General features: G+C 42.2%; 4 non-coding genes and 1 pseudogene across 4 annotated transcripts; all 5 read left to right on the top strand.

Annotated features, from left to right (window-relative positions):
• The window catches only part of LOC130222303 (zinc finger protein 208-like), a 758,572-nt pseudogene that overhangs the window by 294,233 nt on the left and 447,103 nt on the right, over nt 1-17,236 (top strand).
• On the top strand, nt 13,832-13,913 carry trnas-cga (transfer RNA serine (anticodon CGA)). The gene has a single exon. It is a non-coding gene; the product is annotated as a tRNA-Ser (tRNA).
• Nucleotides 15,731-15,812, top strand: trnas-cga (transfer RNA serine (anticodon CGA)). Its single transcript has one exon. It is a non-coding gene; the product is annotated as a tRNA-Ser (tRNA).
• trnas-uga (transfer RNA serine (anticodon UGA)) lies at nt 16,129-16,210 on the top strand. Its single transcript has one exon. It is a non-coding gene; the product is annotated as a tRNA-Ser (tRNA).
• Nucleotides 16,890-16,971, top strand: trnas-cga (transfer RNA serine (anticodon CGA)). Its single transcript has one exon. It is a non-coding gene; the product is annotated as a tRNA-Ser (tRNA).

Genomic DNA, 17,236 nt, shown 5'->3' on the forward strand with positions numbered 1-17,236 from the left:
TCCACTTCCTCGTCATGATGCTGGTGACTCTTCTTAAAGGGGAAGCCCAACCCCCCCTCTGCAACAGGGGTGTAAACTGATACCTTCAAGATCCCTTTGGTCCAACGCATGTATAAGCTGTTACGACTTTTGGGGGATTTCCCCAACCCCCATTCAAAGGAACCATGGGTGTCCAAGGAACAATGCACCTCTTTGGGCAGCTTTACTGCGCCAGCCATGGGAGCTTTTGCATGGCCTTTTTCTTTCTCTTTCCCACAAAGGGATGGTATGAGCCCCATCAAACATGCACTATTTTAGGTAGCTTTACTGCGCCAGCTGTGGGAGCTTTTGCACGGTTTTTCCTTTTCAAAGGGTATCGTAGAACCCCATCGAACACACGCACCATTTTGGGCAGCTTTACTGCGCCAGCACTGGGAGCTTTTGCACGGCTTTTCCCTTTTCAAAGGGGATCGTAGAACCCGATCGAACACGCACTTTTTTGGGGCAGCGCCAGCTGTGTGAGCCTTTTCACGGCTTCTGGAACCAAATCATTAAACAACCATCAAACGGGGGCCAGACCGTAACCCCGGCACCACTGATCCTGGCTTGTTTCACCTCGTCGGAGACTACTAGCGCCCCTCCCAACCACCAGGGTGGGGGCGGGTGGGGGCCTAACCATTGGGGCGTCAACGAGCTCCTATCGGCCAGTAGAGTGGTCCAGACGCCAAACCGTCAGAAGCCAAGTCCACAATTTTACACATTCCCTGAATTCCTGATGGCAGGTCAGAAACAATTGGTGTCGGGCACGTACCTCCAGGCACGAGATATCCCAACAGGTAGGCCGGGAAAGATGGCTTGCCATCGAGCATGGCCTGGCGTGCTTGGGCATGGGTCTAATCAACTTTACTAGTGGGCGTCATCGTGCCCACTGGTTGTTCGAGACACCAGCAGTCTTCCAACTGGACCATGGTAGCTCGCTAGAAAGACCCACCACCCCCCAGACTCACTGCACTAGCTCTCACTTGACCAAAGCTTGCCCGGGGACCACACCCATCCTGGGGGGCCAGGGTCCACATTAGGGGGGGCTGGAACCACTGATCTCAATACACACAAGTCACACCCCTTCTGCCCGAGGACCCATACCCTTTCGGGTGCAATCGCCGGCCCCACAGGGTCCTCTTGATTGACACCTGTTCCCCAGCAATGCCCGGGCACCCCATACTTAAGCCCGGTATCATGAACTTAGCCAACAGCACGTGCTAGACAGAAGTTCCGTTGGTGACCCACCTGGCTCTGGGGCACCACCCTCTCCACCACCTCAATGTACTGTGGTTCAAAGATAGCTTGGGTGCACCAGCCTTTCCCAGTTCCACTACCTAGGGCAGTGCTCAAATTTCCAGGTGGCTGGCGTGCACCAACGGCACGTAGATCTAGCAACAGATGATATAAGAGTTCTGTGTCTGCCTTGCACAGTTGTCAGGATTCAGACGTGTTTGCTGGGGCATCTAGTCTACGTACAGAGCCAGGATTCTCAACCATGCCAGGATGCACAACCAAATACTCGCGGGAAATAGACGCACCTGCTCGGGCAGACGGATTGGCCAAATACCCCCTGCTTCTTTCCCATTGAGCCAGGACGTGCGACCGAAGGCTTGCGGGAAACGGACGCACCTGCTTGGGCAGATCAGCCTGGCCTTAGACCCCCTGCTTTTTTCTCCAGCGTGCCATGACGCGTGGCTGAAGGCTTGCTGGAAACGGACGCACCTGCTTGGGCAGACCAGCCTGGCCTTAGAGCCCCTGCTTTTTTCCCCAACGTGCCAGGATGCGCGGCCGAAGGCTTGCAGTAAATGGATGCACCTTCTCGGGCAGACCAGCCTGGCCTTAGACCGCCTGGTTCATTAAGTCCACAATTTCATGCCATCCCCAAAATCCTGATGGCAGGTCAGAGGCATTTGGCGCTGGGCACGTATTTCCTGGTGCGGGACGTCCCGACAGGTAGGCCAGGAAAGGTGATCTCCCGTCGGGCATGGCTTGGTGGGCTTGGGCCTTGGTCTTATAAACTACCAAGTACATTAGGAGTGTTAAAATTACTATTTACTTTGGACATGTAAGGTTCTTTAAGTGTTAAAGACATGTTAGCATTTTTATCTTCCAAAATTGTAAGGTTTTGGTAACTTTAATTACTTTATGCAGCAGAGCACAGGTCTCAACAGTCTATTATATCATAAAGCAAGAGATAACATTGATAACATTACAACTAACTGTACAGTATTTTAATCACTTAATATATATGTAATAATAAAATACAACAATTATTTTAAAGGTTATAAAATAATTTACATCATTTTAAAAGTAATGTATTTATCTTTTTAAATGTTCTCTGTCATTTTAATAAAAGCAGGCTTACTTTTATTTCACAACTAATATTTGTACTGTAGACTATATCTGTCTCAGTATTTGCTTGCTTGAGTATCTGTAGAGCTGCGGGATTTGTAGAGCTGCACATCGATGGATTACTCTTCAGTGTTTGGACTCTCAGTAGTGATTATTAAACCACACTGAACTGAGCTAAACTGAATTGGACTTAAACACTGAAAACTAAACTACACTGTTTCAATTTACTGTGATCTTCTATGTGAAGCTGCTTTGACACAATCTACATTGTAAAAGTGCTTTACAAATAAAGGTGAATTGAGTTGAATTGAGTATGCGTGTAAGAGAGTGATGTTTGCAGCTGTTGCAAGAAAACTCCAGAAAACATGTTGCTCTCCATGAACTACTATGGGTGATTCTATAGTTGCAGGTACATTTAGTGACCGAAGCCATTCTTTTATCAGCTTTTAAAAAAATTACATTTTTGATTATTAAAAAAATGCGTTCATCACTTTCATAAATCACTGTAAAAAGTCAAAATTCTGAAAAAATCTCCTAATTAGTCAGTGTATTTTTCCCATCTTGTATCATTGTGCATCATTTTAATTTTACATTTATAAACTATGAACTGCCAAAACTGTTACACCAATTACAAAAGGAAAACTGAATATTTTATTAATTACATAATGGACAATTGTCAAAATATTTTAATCCTGATTTCATTAGTGTCATATGATCTTTCCACTTCAAGTAGAATGTTTGGCTAAAAAGTTTACTGAAACTAAATATTATTACTGTCAATTCAGTTACAATTTAGTAACTACCCATAATCATTTTTCTTGCTCTGATATATTTTTATTACTAAATTCATCCATAACAGAGTTGACAAATAATATATAAGAAAAACTTTTTATTCCCTAAAAGTAAAAGATTTAATCATTTATGTTTGGCAAAAGCTGAATTATAAAAGCTAAATACACTTTCACTAAGATGCTGGAAATAATTGCTGTTTTTAAAGTTTTATTCTTCAACATTCTCAAATATCAAATATACATGCGATATAATCACCCATATTGCTTTAAATGCATATAATAATGTTTAAAGTAACTGTAGTGTTGTTGCGATGCTGGAATTTCCAGCTCTGAGATAATACCTTCAAAAAATATCAACATTCGATTCCATTTTCTATACTTTGTGATTTAAAAAAATCTTAATATTATTATTAATTATTATTTAATGCAGCAGAGCCAATGTGGTCATCAGTATTCTTAAATAACTATAAGCAAACGTTAGAATAGCAGATCTTTCCATATTAGCCTACTTGTTAGTGGTAGATCGCTAATACATGATCATTTTAAAGGCCCGTGCACAGCGGAATGCTTTTTGCTCGCGTTTTCCGTCAACGTTTAATGCCTCGTGACTAAATAAAGGGCGTCAATGTGATCGTGCACACCAACGAGCAAAACGGCAGACGTAAAAGCATGATTTAAAAAAAACGCCTCATGCTCGTTTTTTTTGTTTTGACGCGCTACGTTAAAACCTTCTCCACCAATGAGGTTGGCACATTTGTTTATGTGCACGGAGCTGCTGAAGTTACAGTAAACAGCACTTGGAGGCGCTCAAGCTCAAAACTGTTAATGAAGACACCTAGAGGCGATATGAATGTGAAGCTGCTTATTGCTCTGGTGAACAATAATCATTTCTTCATCGCTAGAGCTGGAGCTGCTGCTTAAACCACCCATAACAACAAGCGTGTCAACTTTGTCTTCTTCTTCTGTGTTACAAGCGGGTGTCAGAAGCTTAAAGTTGTGTAGCGCCATCTAACGTTAAGGAGTGATTTTGCGTACTCTTCTGCTTGACGCCAAACTTCTTAAAACGTTGAAGATAAACGCAAACGATAAGCGTCCCGGTGTGTACGAGCCTTTAGCCTATCACAAACATTTTTCTGAATTTATTTAACATTTACGCACAGATGCCGTTTAGCCTGCTTTATCATAGAAATCTGTGTGTGTGTCAACCTGAACATCTTGAATTCTGTATATTCATTATTGAATCCTGAATTTTCAATATTGCATTACACTATCTTTAAACACAACAGTGAACAGGAGCAGTTTAAGTCATCTGGTGAATCTGTTTTTGATGTTTTTCCCTTGTCAGTTAAAAAGGCCAATAACTGAAGAGATTGCATATAATAATTCGAGAGATTTAAAGGGGGAAAGGACAACACGTCAATCGACAGCACTTTACATGACTTTCGTATTTAATTAATCGAGTCAGTGATATTGAAATGAGTTCAGTTACTTACCTCTCAATATTGTTTATACAAGTGAGGGACACGCAGTGAGGGACGCAGCGGCACGCGTCAAGAGAAGAGATCTCATTTAAAGAGCAAAGCGAAAGCAAGATTATGGGTGGATATGTACCGGAATATTGATATTTTAACTCAAACTGCAACAAAGTGCTTTACACGTGTTTTAATTTCTATGTTGCACTTTGCACGAACTTCCCTACTGAAACTGACTGATTTGTCAATTTCTCTGTGTCATTAACAGACAGTGAACATAATATTCGCTCTTTCTCTTATTTAAGCGAACTCAACACATCTCCCGATAATCCTCCTCAGTGCTGCTGAACTATTTGCTTTCTTTAAGACTTTCTGTTGAATGAATTACGACTGCATGAAATTATATAAAAGGGAAGTGCGCTTGGTAATACGTGCTGAGACGTGTGATGCGCACAGAAATCTGAACTCGATGCTGAATTAGGTTCTCTTTATCTAATGCAGCTTGAATGGTTTAAAATGATTCAAACGGAATACTTTAATCAAGATTGTAAATGACTCTGGTTTGCCGAAACATGTTTTTAAAGCTCACGGTCACATCGTAAGCTGCTTTCACAGTTATGAAATGCATCGCAAAAAACTGTTATCTGATGTGGGACCAGGGTGGGCCAAGCTTCTGATTGGGTGGGCCAAGCTTCTGATTGGGCCCCCCTGTGGAGCCTGGCCTGGCACTTCATACTTGTTTATGCATGTAAGGCCTACTTTGTATATCTTTTTGAACATTTAATAAAAATAAAAACATTAAAATGAGATATAGTATATAATCCCAAATCTTATATTTGAAAACGTTGGAATAGAGTTTATTTTAAAGTGTGACTGAGATTATTAAACTCATATTAGGCTTCAAAACTCTATTTGTTTTAAAGTCTCTTCTTTCAGTTTTTATTTTGCCCAGCTAACATTGCTGGTTAGTAATAGTCATACATACATATATATGAAGAGTTTGGTTGCAAAATGCGATAAATGCCATTTTTTTGACACTTGTATTTTATTATTGGAAATCACTGTTCAGATGTACCTTAATCTATGTGTGAATTGCTGCCATTAATAACATATAAGAATGTACACTTTAGTTCTAGTACAAAATGTATTTTTTTTTTTACAAAAGTCCACCAGACTAGTCTCTTTACAAAGTGCGATATAACGGATATAGATCGTTCAGGAATCTGCGCGAGCTCAGCATCCCGTGGGAAGAGAGTCACCGCTGGGGAAGTGCTCCGAGTTTGCTCGTTGATTTAGAGATAAAATCAAAACAAAAAACATAAATTTAAAAAAAAAGAGTATTCAATAGGCTAACCAAAAAACCTTTACCATTTAATTGTTTATACTGTCGACGAGCTGTCAGTCACGTAAGCTACGTTACTGATCAACAGCTGTCTGTCAGTCAGAGAATCAAAAAAGCTCCAGAGTCAAGCTAATGTCATGGATTTCAATGACGGATTGAAGCCGGTCATTCCAGCTGCTGTTGGGAGAAAGAGGAAGGCATCTAAACAAAATCATCAAAGGGAGAAGAGCAAACGGGCAAGGCAATTAGGGAAAACATCCGTAGATTAATTATGGTCATCGTGCGAGAAATATTGGTCTGTGTCGTGTTGACAAACTGTCAGACGAAGATGAAGCCTACAGATGTTACTACTTCAATGTGTTCCTTATGGCGCCATTCATACCGCGGCGACAGCGGTACTTGGTGCGCCAGCAGCTTTTGACCGCTGGGTGGCAGTTTAACCACAGATATTCAGCTTTGCCTTTCCACAACACTAAACAGACTTTTCTGTGCGTACCTTATGTGATCAGATGTGTTCAATTAAAATATAATTTTGATTTAGTTTTCTTAGTAATAAACATGATCTTACCAGGGCTTAAAGTATTCCGGCACCATGCCGGATCTCCGGCGTGCGGCCGTGAGAGAAAAAAAATAGAGCTTGCACATGCGGTTTAGTTGGGGATGCTCAAAATAACCGATTAAGCATTAACCGAAAGGGCACGTTTGTAACCGATGAATGGTATCAGTTAAACGATTAAAATATGCTTTATACATTTTTAAAGTTTGGCTGCATACGGGGCATCTGTTAAATGGTTTACTGACTGCAGCCAGTGTTTTACGCTCTGCTTATGCTCGCTCAGCGCGTTTCAAGTTTTGCCGTTGTGTGCTGTGTGCTCGAGCGGAAAAGCGTGTTACTTGTTTCATTGTTTAGTCAAATGAAAGCACTGCAGGGTTTCTGTTGAGGTGACAGCGGGGTTTGGGTTGTCAATGTGAGTATGGAAAACTTTTAAACATGGAGGAGAGTACTTCTGGTCGCTGTTTCAAGTTATCCAGAGTTGTATTTATAGATCTTAAATATCACAATATTATTAAAATTACAATTATAACATCGACAGCAACTCGACTCGCGCACACGAGCTGATTCAGTCGTTTTCTAGTGACATACAAAAGAGTGCAGGGCTTCTTTTTTTTTTGTCAACCATAAAAGGCAGCGCAGTGTTTTTGGAACGTAAAGGCGTGCGCTTTGTGATCGGCCCCTAAATGTACAACAAATATTTGTTAACTCTTTGGATGGTAACACATGCAAACACACGTTTCTACAGATGCATTTTGCCAAAGAAGCAAATTGAAAGAAGGATATTTCTGGTCACAGTTTCACACAGAGTTGACATTAACCAGCGCTGATGCAGATCACCTCTGTGCTGTCTGGAGCCGCTTTATAAACTTAAAAAAGCAGGCTGTTGATGATTTAAGGTGGGCTACAACCAACAAACCCCTTTTTTATTTTATTTATTTTATTTTTTTGAAAATTACAGTTATTAATAGTTCTTATATAATATCAGCTTTTAAAATAGCCTACAATCTACGAATCAAACAAATCCAAAGATTTTCTTGATTTTGGTATAATGATAACTCCGCACCAAACTGAGGCTTTCATTTTATAGCTTATAAAACATGTATGCAATATCATATGTAAGGGCTGTGACGGTCACCGTGATGACGATCACTCTAGAACACACGTTTTCTGTTTTGTTGCCAAGTAGCCTATACATTTATGAATATAACGTTAACTTAGACGTGATACAGCAAGTTCAAGTTCAGCCATGAACCTCGCTGGAAAACTTTTATTACATCGCCAATCTGGAATCATTTTGGATTCGTGGCAAACGAGAAAGGCGAATCAATAATTAGGATGAAGCTATTTGTTGGCTTGTTTAGAAAAATAAGTGTTAAATGGACAAACACGTCGAACCTCCAGAGCTGCGGTCATGTCACCCAGCCCATGAAATGCGGAGCCAGCTCCGGTGTCATCTACTGAACGCAAATGCCCAGCTAGTCCAGCCAGGTATGGCAAAGAGGCCTTTTCAAAAATGGCCAAATACAAAAGAGAAACTGATAAATAGTAGACGTTGATGAGAAATGGAGCAGCATATTTGGTAGTTGAGAACGCGCCGCTCCGCGATGTAGAGCTGGTTTCCGAGAAATGCAGGCGGCGGAGCAAGATACCCTCTTTGCCACGGTTGCGAAAAAGCATGCGCTACAGGCACACCGTCTCAGTGCTGCTGGAAACATTGTAATCTCAAATAAGTCTCCGCTTAAACCGAACAAAGTCAACATGTTAGTTTTTCTGGCAAAGAATTTAAAATATGAATAGAAAACAAAAGGCGGAGAGACGCAGTTTTTTTTCAACATCTGACTTATGTTGTTACAAGCCTAGGCTAATATTTGTGTTCTTCGTTACTATTTATATTATTATTGATTAGTATTTGTGAAGTTTCTAAAATGTAACGTTTACTGTTTCAAGCAGTTAAAGTTATTTCTATTTAACTAGCCTTCATTATTATAGGCTGTATTGTGTTGTTTTATCAACGAAAGTTAAACAACAAACATGTTCGTTTGTACGGATATTTAGCAGAATACTTTGGTCTTTTTTGATTTGTTAATTTTTACATGAAATGTAAATTAACTTAGGTAGGCTACTTGGGTACAGGGGCGTAATTTGTTGGTAGTATACCGAGGAATGCTTAGACAGTGAATATTGTCATCATTATTTAAAAAATTATAAATAAATAAATAAATAAATAAAACGCCTTACGGAAAGGATGAAATAAAGGAAAAGCATGCTCTTAATCATTCTTCATAATCTGATTCGTAGCTATACATGCAATAAACTTATATTGCGCCGACAAGAACAAGCTCTAAAAGGTAAAGTCTAAAGCCAGAGGAGTTATTGATATTAATGTTAGTTGTTAATATGATCGTAAACACTGCGTTGTATAATTAACGCCGTCATTGTGTCGTGTCTGCGATTTTTTTTTTTTCTCGTTGAAGAACAGAAAATTCATGTTATCGCCGTCTTCCCAGCCAGGTTTTCATGCACAGTTTCCGTTTTTGTTTCTTCTCAAACAATAAAGTTTCGCTATAGCAGGCCCGGCGGCAGGATGTCATAAATGAGGGCGCAAGGGCGATGTTTTTATATAACGTGCTAAAATTGAAAAATGAAATTTACATGAAGAGCTTTATTAGTGAAAAGCTGCCGAGCGCAACGAAATGGGCTATAAGCTATATTTGCTCTTATGTGCTGAAATACTAAACACTTTCCTTAAGACCACAGAATAATATGCAACATCTAAATGTCATATAGCCAATAAGGTAAAATTAACATGTTTCAGGTCTCTCCAGTGCATTTGGACTGAATATTTGACTGTGTCTTACTGGATGTCTCCAGTAACTCTGACAAACATAGAGGCACAAGCAGACTGTAGAATTCATTCATTAATTCTTTCTTTTATTTATTTATTGTCAACCAAATATATATAAATTAATGTGTGTGTGTGTGTGTGTGTGATGGCAGCAGACTGAAGAAGTTGTGCATTGGGTGGGTGGCATCTGCTGTTATGCAGAGGGCTTTACGGGTAAGACGTGTGCTGTAAATGTCCTGAAGGGAGGGGAGAGAGACACCAACGATCTTCTCAGCTGTTCTCACTATGCGTTGAAGTGTTTTCCTGCAGGATGCATTGCACAGTGATGCAGCTGGTCAGGATGCTCTCAATAGTGCCTCTGTAGAAGGTGTACATGATTGGGGCTGGTGCTCTTGCTCTTTTGAGTGGCAGCCTGTTTGAACATATCCCAGTCTGTGGTATTGAAGCAGTCTTGTGAAGCCTCTGAAGAACCTTCTGGCCACACTTGTATCTCCTTGCAAACCGGTTTGGTGACTTTAACGATCGGTCTGTAAGCAGGCATTAACATGACAGTTAAGTGGTCCACCAAGGTGGGGGAGGGGGAAGGCTTTGTAAGCTCCTCTCTGTGTGTTATTGCCCCGTGTTGGAAAGTCTATGTGTTGTTGTATTTTTGGAAACACACTCTTTAGGTCTGCATGGTTAAAGTCCCCTGCCAGGATGAGAAAAGCATCGGGGTGGGCTGTCTGCTGCTCACTAATGTGCAGTTTCCGTAAACACAAAAGCACAACAGTCCTTTACAGTCCTATGTGATGAACGAAGTAGACGGATGTAGTCCAGTTTGTTGTCTAGCGAGCGTACGTTCGCTAGAATGATGGAGGGGATAGCGGGTTTGTGGGTGTTAGCCGCTAGCCTTGTTCGGATACCCCCGCGCTTACCCCTGTTCTACTTCCTCTCACGCCGCTTGAAGCGCCTCCATTGTGGGCGAGGTGGTGAGGTGGGGGTCGGAGGATGGGTAGGCATCCGGAGCAAGCCGAGATCTTGCATCAGTGTCCGCGGAGTTTAACTTGTGAAGTTTGTTTCTACCGATGTCGAGCAGAAATGTTCGACTATATGCGTGCTTAAGGACAGATAAACGTGACGTTGACGCACAATAACACGGCGACGTACACATTAATAACACATTAATAAATAATACCAAGTTTTTAAATCAATAAGCAAACTGACGCATCTCCGCGTGTGCGCAAAGAACAGGCGCGCCTCTTGCAGGCGCTGCTCTGAGAGTCCCGGTAGTAAACATGCACGCCAAAAAAGACGGCTACCTGCTTGTTACGCGCCGCTCATGCGTTGTAAAACCAGCATAACAGCTTTTTTTGTGTTGCAAGTGGACAAAACTAAAGTTTAAAGAATATGATGGTGATCTTACTAAGCATGCCTCCTGATAGATTTTTTGTATGAAGCAAAAAGGAGGGATGACGAGTCAGGGAGGTAAGACTTAACAAACCTAATTATCTGCCATGTGTCAAGTCTACAACAGATAATCCTATAACACATCTTTTTTTTTTGTATTTTATTGAATTGTCAATAGAATTTCATTAAAATGAAATTAATATTTATGCAAAAGTAATTTCTTAAATGATCTTAGCATCACTCCAGTTGTCAACATTGTTTTCCAGTTACATTTAAGATTATTTAGAAGAATAATAATATGTATATAAGAATAATAATATGTATATAAAAATAATGTATAATAATAAGAATACTTTTATTTATAATTTATAATTATTTTAAAGATAATGACTTGAGAATATGATTTTACCTCAGCGCTGCACTTTTCTCCTTTGCCCTCGCGCTGAGTTCAGGTGACTGAGTGTTGTGAAGTAGTTAAACTATTCTCAGTTTAATGTACAGTGTCAAACTGGCACAGGTATATCAGTATATTAATACAGGCTTTGCTAAAAGGCTGGTCAAATGTCTTTTTTTACAGAAGCTAACAGACGCGCATGCTTCGACCACGGTGATGAGTCAACAATCGCATATATTTTGACTTATTTAAAGTAGGCTTTAGCACAGGGCCGCTGCTGGCCAAAATGGTGCCCTAAGCAGAATTTTGCAGTGGTGCCCCCACTAAAACCACAAAAAAAAAACACATACACAAAAATATGCATTGAAACATGTATTTATTTATGTGTATTATATATATATATATATATATATATATATATATATATATATATATATATATATATATATATATATATATATATATATATATGATAAAATGTTTGGAAAGGAGTTTTCCTTATTTTCAACCATTTACAAAAGGTCATCAATAAAACAAAAATTATACTTAAACATTAAATAAAATCTTTACATTATAAGATAATGCTTAACATAAATAAACAGACATGTCTTCTGAAACTAAGCTGTAGGTTGTGTGATTCCTTCAAAAGGCTAAAATTAATTCTATATTATTTATCCATTATTCATTCATTCTTTTTCTTTTCAGTTTAGTCCCTTTATTAATCTGGTGTCAAACCAACACTGGAAAATATTTATCCATTATGTGTAACAATATGATATACATTTTGTTGATGTGAATTTTCCTGAATTCAGCAGCTATAATCATTTCATGTTGTAAGGGTGCCCTCATGGGGTGTACAAGGGAACTGCAGACATATGTATTGTACATAGAAATATGTCTATGGTATCATAGATGACGCAACACAGTGGTTGCTATGATACATGATGCACACTGTAGATTCTTAACAGGAAAAAACTCTCAGAATTCTGACTTTTTATATTAAACAATTGCAACATTATATATCAGAATTGCATGACAGAATCTAAATTCTGACTTTATGACTCGGAATTGTGAATTTATATCTCAGAATTTGAGTTTTAGAACTCGGAATTTTTAGTTTTTCTCACGCAATTCTATGAAAAAAGGTTGTAATGAATGAATGAATAATGGATAAATAATATAGAATTAATTTTATCCTTTTGAAGGAATCACACAACCTACAGCTTAGTTTCAGATGGTCTGTTTAGTGCTTTATAATTCCCAATGCCTTAGTTAAAAAGAATTATAGTCTCCATAACCCACTCAAACATCTTTTTTTCTCTTTTTTATTCAAAGTTGGGAACTGGCTTCTATAGAAAACGGCTTGGTTTATTGTGGAAAAAAAAGCATTTTAACAAAAAAAAATGTATGTCTTACCATAGCTCAAAAACAATGAATGGCAGCAAAGCACGAAATTAATTCACATAAACTGAGTTTACACTGCAAATCAGGCAGATTGGTTGGAGTTGTGGCGATGTTTAGGGTTAATTAATTCGCCTCGCTAATGTAATGTTACTTCAAATAAAATATGATTTTCAGATTCACAGACAAATGAACATACCTGAAAGGGATGCACGGGATTCATCTTGTGCTTTTTTTCTTTTTCTCTTCTCAGCCCCAGACTGTTGTTGTCTTTTGCCGAGCATTGTATTGCATTAATCTATCTGCTAGCAGCCGCAAAGGCGCAAACACAGGTGGACCGGGCCGCGTGAATGCGCGTACGCGCGCATGAACGCAAAAAATGTCTTGACACGTGTCACGTTTTTTTGCGTTCATCATAAAATGCATTTAAAAATATATATTTATTATTTTTTATGTATATTAATTCTTTTGTTAATATTAATATACAAGGAAGAGATTTTTTTTTTTTGAGCACCGGAGATTTTGCCCCCCTTCGAAGGTGAGGCCCTACACAGCCTGCGTACTCTGCGTATAGGGAGCGGCGGTACTGGGCAAAATGGCCCAGTGGCCTAATGGATAAGGCATCAACCTCCGGGGCTTGGGATTGTTGGTTCAAGTCCCATCTGGGTTGTCTTTGAAGGTCTCACTTCAATTTGGGAGCAATGTTTGGTGGATGAAACACAGTAGCTGTGAAAACCTTTTTGAGATGAACCTGAAAGGTTCCGCTAAGCTATGGCAAGGGGCTTTCAGAGGGCCAACTCCACAAACAGGTGCTTCCGCAGACAGGTGACCGGATAGCTCAGTCGCTAGAGCAACTTTTAATCTATGATGGACTAGAAATCCATTGGGGTTTCCCCGCGCAGGTTCGAATCCTGCCGACTATGTAGTTTTGCACGTCCACTTATGTTGTTGTTCTCTTTTCTTTCAAGCCTTCTATACGTAATTGCAATCCTCCTCTGCATCTCACAAGCAAGCCCCTGTCACTTAGTGACCAGGCAGCTGTGGTTGAGCGACAGTGGTTTGCCGCGACCGTACAGTGATCCGTACTCTGTGTTGTGGCCAGAGAAATCCCAGTTTGAATCCCAGTCACAGCAGCACGTACCTGTTAACGGAAAGCCATGCTGGGCTGAGTTTTCGTCACCTCAGGCCACGGCTGGATTTCTCACCCCAACCTCTGCTGTATCTAGTGTTGCCCACATCCGGCCAACAGAGCAAATGAGTCAAGGCCAGGTGTAGTCGTGGCTGAGAGGTTAAGGTGATGGACTCGAAATCCATTGGGGTCTCCCTGCGCAGGTTCGAACCCTGCTGACTATGTCGGTTGGTATTTCCACAAAGTCCACTTGCTGTTTTTGCTCATTGCCCCCTAACGGAAAAGCCGTCCTCCTCTGAATCTCGCAAACAAACCAGTGTCCCTTAGTGTCCAGCCAGCTGCAGAGCTTATCGGTGAGCGAGCTGTGTGCCGTGATCGTATAGTGGTCAGTACTCTGCGTTGTGGCCGCAGCAACTCCGGTTCGAACCCGGGTCACGGCAGCGTGTTCCTGTTAACTGCGAGCAATGCTTGTGCCGCTTTTTACAACCTCAGGCCATTTATACCCCAACTGTGCTGCGTTCAATGTTGCCCACATTCAGCAGAAAAAGTCAACAGGCTGCCACCATGTGTAGTCGTGGCCGAGAGGTTAAGGCGATGGGATTGAAATCCATTGGGGTCTCCCCGAGCAGGTTCGAACCCTTCTGACTCAGGAACAGGCAGCTGTTTTTGCTTTTTCTCTCTGTGAGAGGAACTGTGGCTTTTGCGACGTTTGGTTGCGGGCCTGCGTGTTTAATCCCATATTGAATAATTAAAGTCCAGCGACTAGTTGCAATTTAGCTTTTTTTGTAGTCCCTACACTCTGATGATGCCTAGAGAAACGTTCAATAAATCGACAGCAACATCTTGTACGGCTCATCAAGATTGGGATTTGATAGTTTTTTTTCCAAGTCGCCCAGTCCTTTTTGGCTGTCCCTTTGTGGCACATTTTCCCCACTCCATCTGCTTCTGGAGAGTTGCTTTATGCACAGCTCTTTTCAAGACTGATGCTAGCACAGTTCCAAAAGGCCCAGGCGAAATGTGCTTTTGGCCATGCTTTTGGACCATGGCTTTGGTAACACCTAATGACTTCAAGGTCTGTCATGGTGCAGCTCAGCAGTGGCATGGCACAGCTCTGAAACGCCGTTTCCTGGAGGACGACTGCATCTGTTTTTTTTAAGAGGACGCAGGTCTGTGCTGTGATGAGAAAGTGTTGTCAGCTGGCAAGGGGCTTGCAGAGGGCCAACTCCGCAAACAGGTGCTTCCGCAGACAGGAGCCTGGATAGCTCAGTCGGTAGAGCATCAGACTTTTAATCTGAGGGTCCAGGGCTCAAGTCCCTGTTCGGTCGAAGGCCTGTCTCTTTGTCAGAGACCTCGTTGATATTTTCATATCACTTGGTGGCTGTCCATTGTTGTGTGACCTGCGAGAGCACGTTGCTCTGAATTCAGATCATCAGCTTGTGTGGAAAGAGTGCCCATGAAGTTAGCTGAGTGTGTTAGATTAGAGAGCTATGCTGTCCCTGCTTCCCAGAGATTGTACGGAAAAGTTGTACAAGAGCTAGTGCACCTTCCTCTACCCCTGTTGACCCTGTGCTTGGTTGCCACCTCAGTAGGAGAGAGAAAGCAGACGTCTGTAGTCGTGGCCAAGTGGTTAAGGCGATGGACTAGAAATCCATTGGGGTTTCCCTGCGCAGGTTCGAATCCTGCTGACTACGTTGTATTGCACGTCCACTTATGTTGTTGTTCTCTTTTCTTTCAAGCCTCCTATACGTAATTGCAATCCTCCTCTGCAACTCACAAACAAGCCCCTGTCACTTAGAGACCAGGCAGCTGTGGGTGAGCGACAGTGGTTTGCCGCGACTGTACAGTGATCCGTACTCTGTGTTGTGGCCAGAAAAATCCCAGTTTGAATCCCGGTCACAGCAGTGCGTACCTGTTAACGGAAAGCCATGCTGGGCTGTTTTCGTCACCTCAGGCCATGGCTGGATTTCTCACCCCCACCTCTGCTGTATCTAGTGTTGCCCACATCCGGCCAACAGAGAGAGCAGACAAGTCAAGGCAAGGTGTAGTCGTGGCCGAGAGGTTAAGGCGATGGACTCGAAATCCATTGGGGTCTCCCCGTGCAGGTTCGAACCCTGCCGACTATGTCGGTTGGTATTTCCACAAAGTCCACTTGCTTATTTTGCTCATTGCCCCCTAACGGAAATGCCGTCCTCCTCTGAATCTTGCAAACAAACCAGTGTCCCTTAGTGTCCAGGTAGCTGCAGAGCTTATCGGTGAGCGAGCGGTGTGCCGTGATCGTATAGTGGTCAGTACTCTGCGTTGTGGCCGCAGCAACCTTGTGCCTTGTGGCCAAGCAATGCTTGTGCCGCTTTTTACAATCTCAGGCCATTTATGCCCCAACTGTGCTGCGTTCAATGTTGCCCAAATTCAGCAGAAAAAGTCAACGGGCTGCCAAGATGCGTAGTCGTGGCCGAGAGGTTAAGGCGATGGACTTGAAATCCATTGGGCTCTCCCCGCGCAGGTTCGAACCCTGCCGACTACGGAATAGCCAGCTACTTTTGCTTTTTCTCTCTGTGAGAGGAACTGTGGCTTTTGCTCTGAATTCAGATCATCAGCTTGTGTGGAAAGAGTGCCCATGAAGTTAGCTGAGTGTGTTAGATTAGAGAGCTATGCTGTCCCTGCTTCCCAGAGATTGTACGGAAAAGTTGTACAAGAGCTAGTGCACCTTCCTCTACCCCTGTTGACCCTGTGCTTGGTTGCCACCTCAGTAGGAGAGAGACAGCAGACAACTGTAGTCGTGGCCGAGTGCTTAAGGCGATGGACTAGAAATCCATTGGGGTTTCCCCGCGCAGGATCGAATCCTGCCGACTACGTTGTTTTGCACGTCAACTTATGTTGTTGTTCTCTTTTCTTTCAAGCCTCCTATACGTAATTGCAATCCTCCTCTGCAACTCACAAACAAGCCCCTGTCACTTAGAGAACAGGCAGCTGTGGGTGAGCGACAGTGGTTTGCCGCGACTGTACAGTGATCCGTACTCTGTGTTGTGGCCAGAAAAATCCCAGTTTGAATCCCGGTCACAGCAGCGCGTACCTGTTAACGGAAAGCCATGCTGGGCTGAGTTTTCGTCACCTCAGGCCATGGCTGGATTTCTCACCCCAACCTCTGCTGTATCTAGTGTTGCCCACATCCGGCCAACAGAGCAGACGAGTCAAGGCCAGGTGTAGTTGTGGCCGAGAGGTTAAGGCGATGGACTCGAAATCCATTGGGGTCTCCCCGCGCAGGTTCGAACCCTGCCGACTATGTCGGTTGGTATTTCCACAAAGTCCACTTGCTTATTTTGCTTATTGCCCCCTAACGGAAATGCCGTCCTCCTCTGAATCTCGCAAACAAACCAGTGTACCTTAGTGTCCAGGTAGCTGCAGAGCTTATCGGTGAGCGAGCGGTGTGACGTGATCGTATAGTGGTCAGTACTCTGTGTTGTGGCCGCAGCAATCCCGGTTGGAATCCGAGTCACGGCAGCGTGTTCCTGTTAACTGCGAGCAATGCTTGTGTCGCTTTTTACAATCT

The sequence above is a fragment of the Danio aesculapii genome, chromosome 4 (genome assembly GCF_903798145.1).
Source record: "Danio aesculapii chromosome 4, fDanAes4.1, whole genome shotgun sequence".
Taxonomy (NCBI): Eukaryota; Metazoa; Chordata; class Actinopteri; order Cypriniformes; family Danionidae; genus Danio; species Danio aesculapii.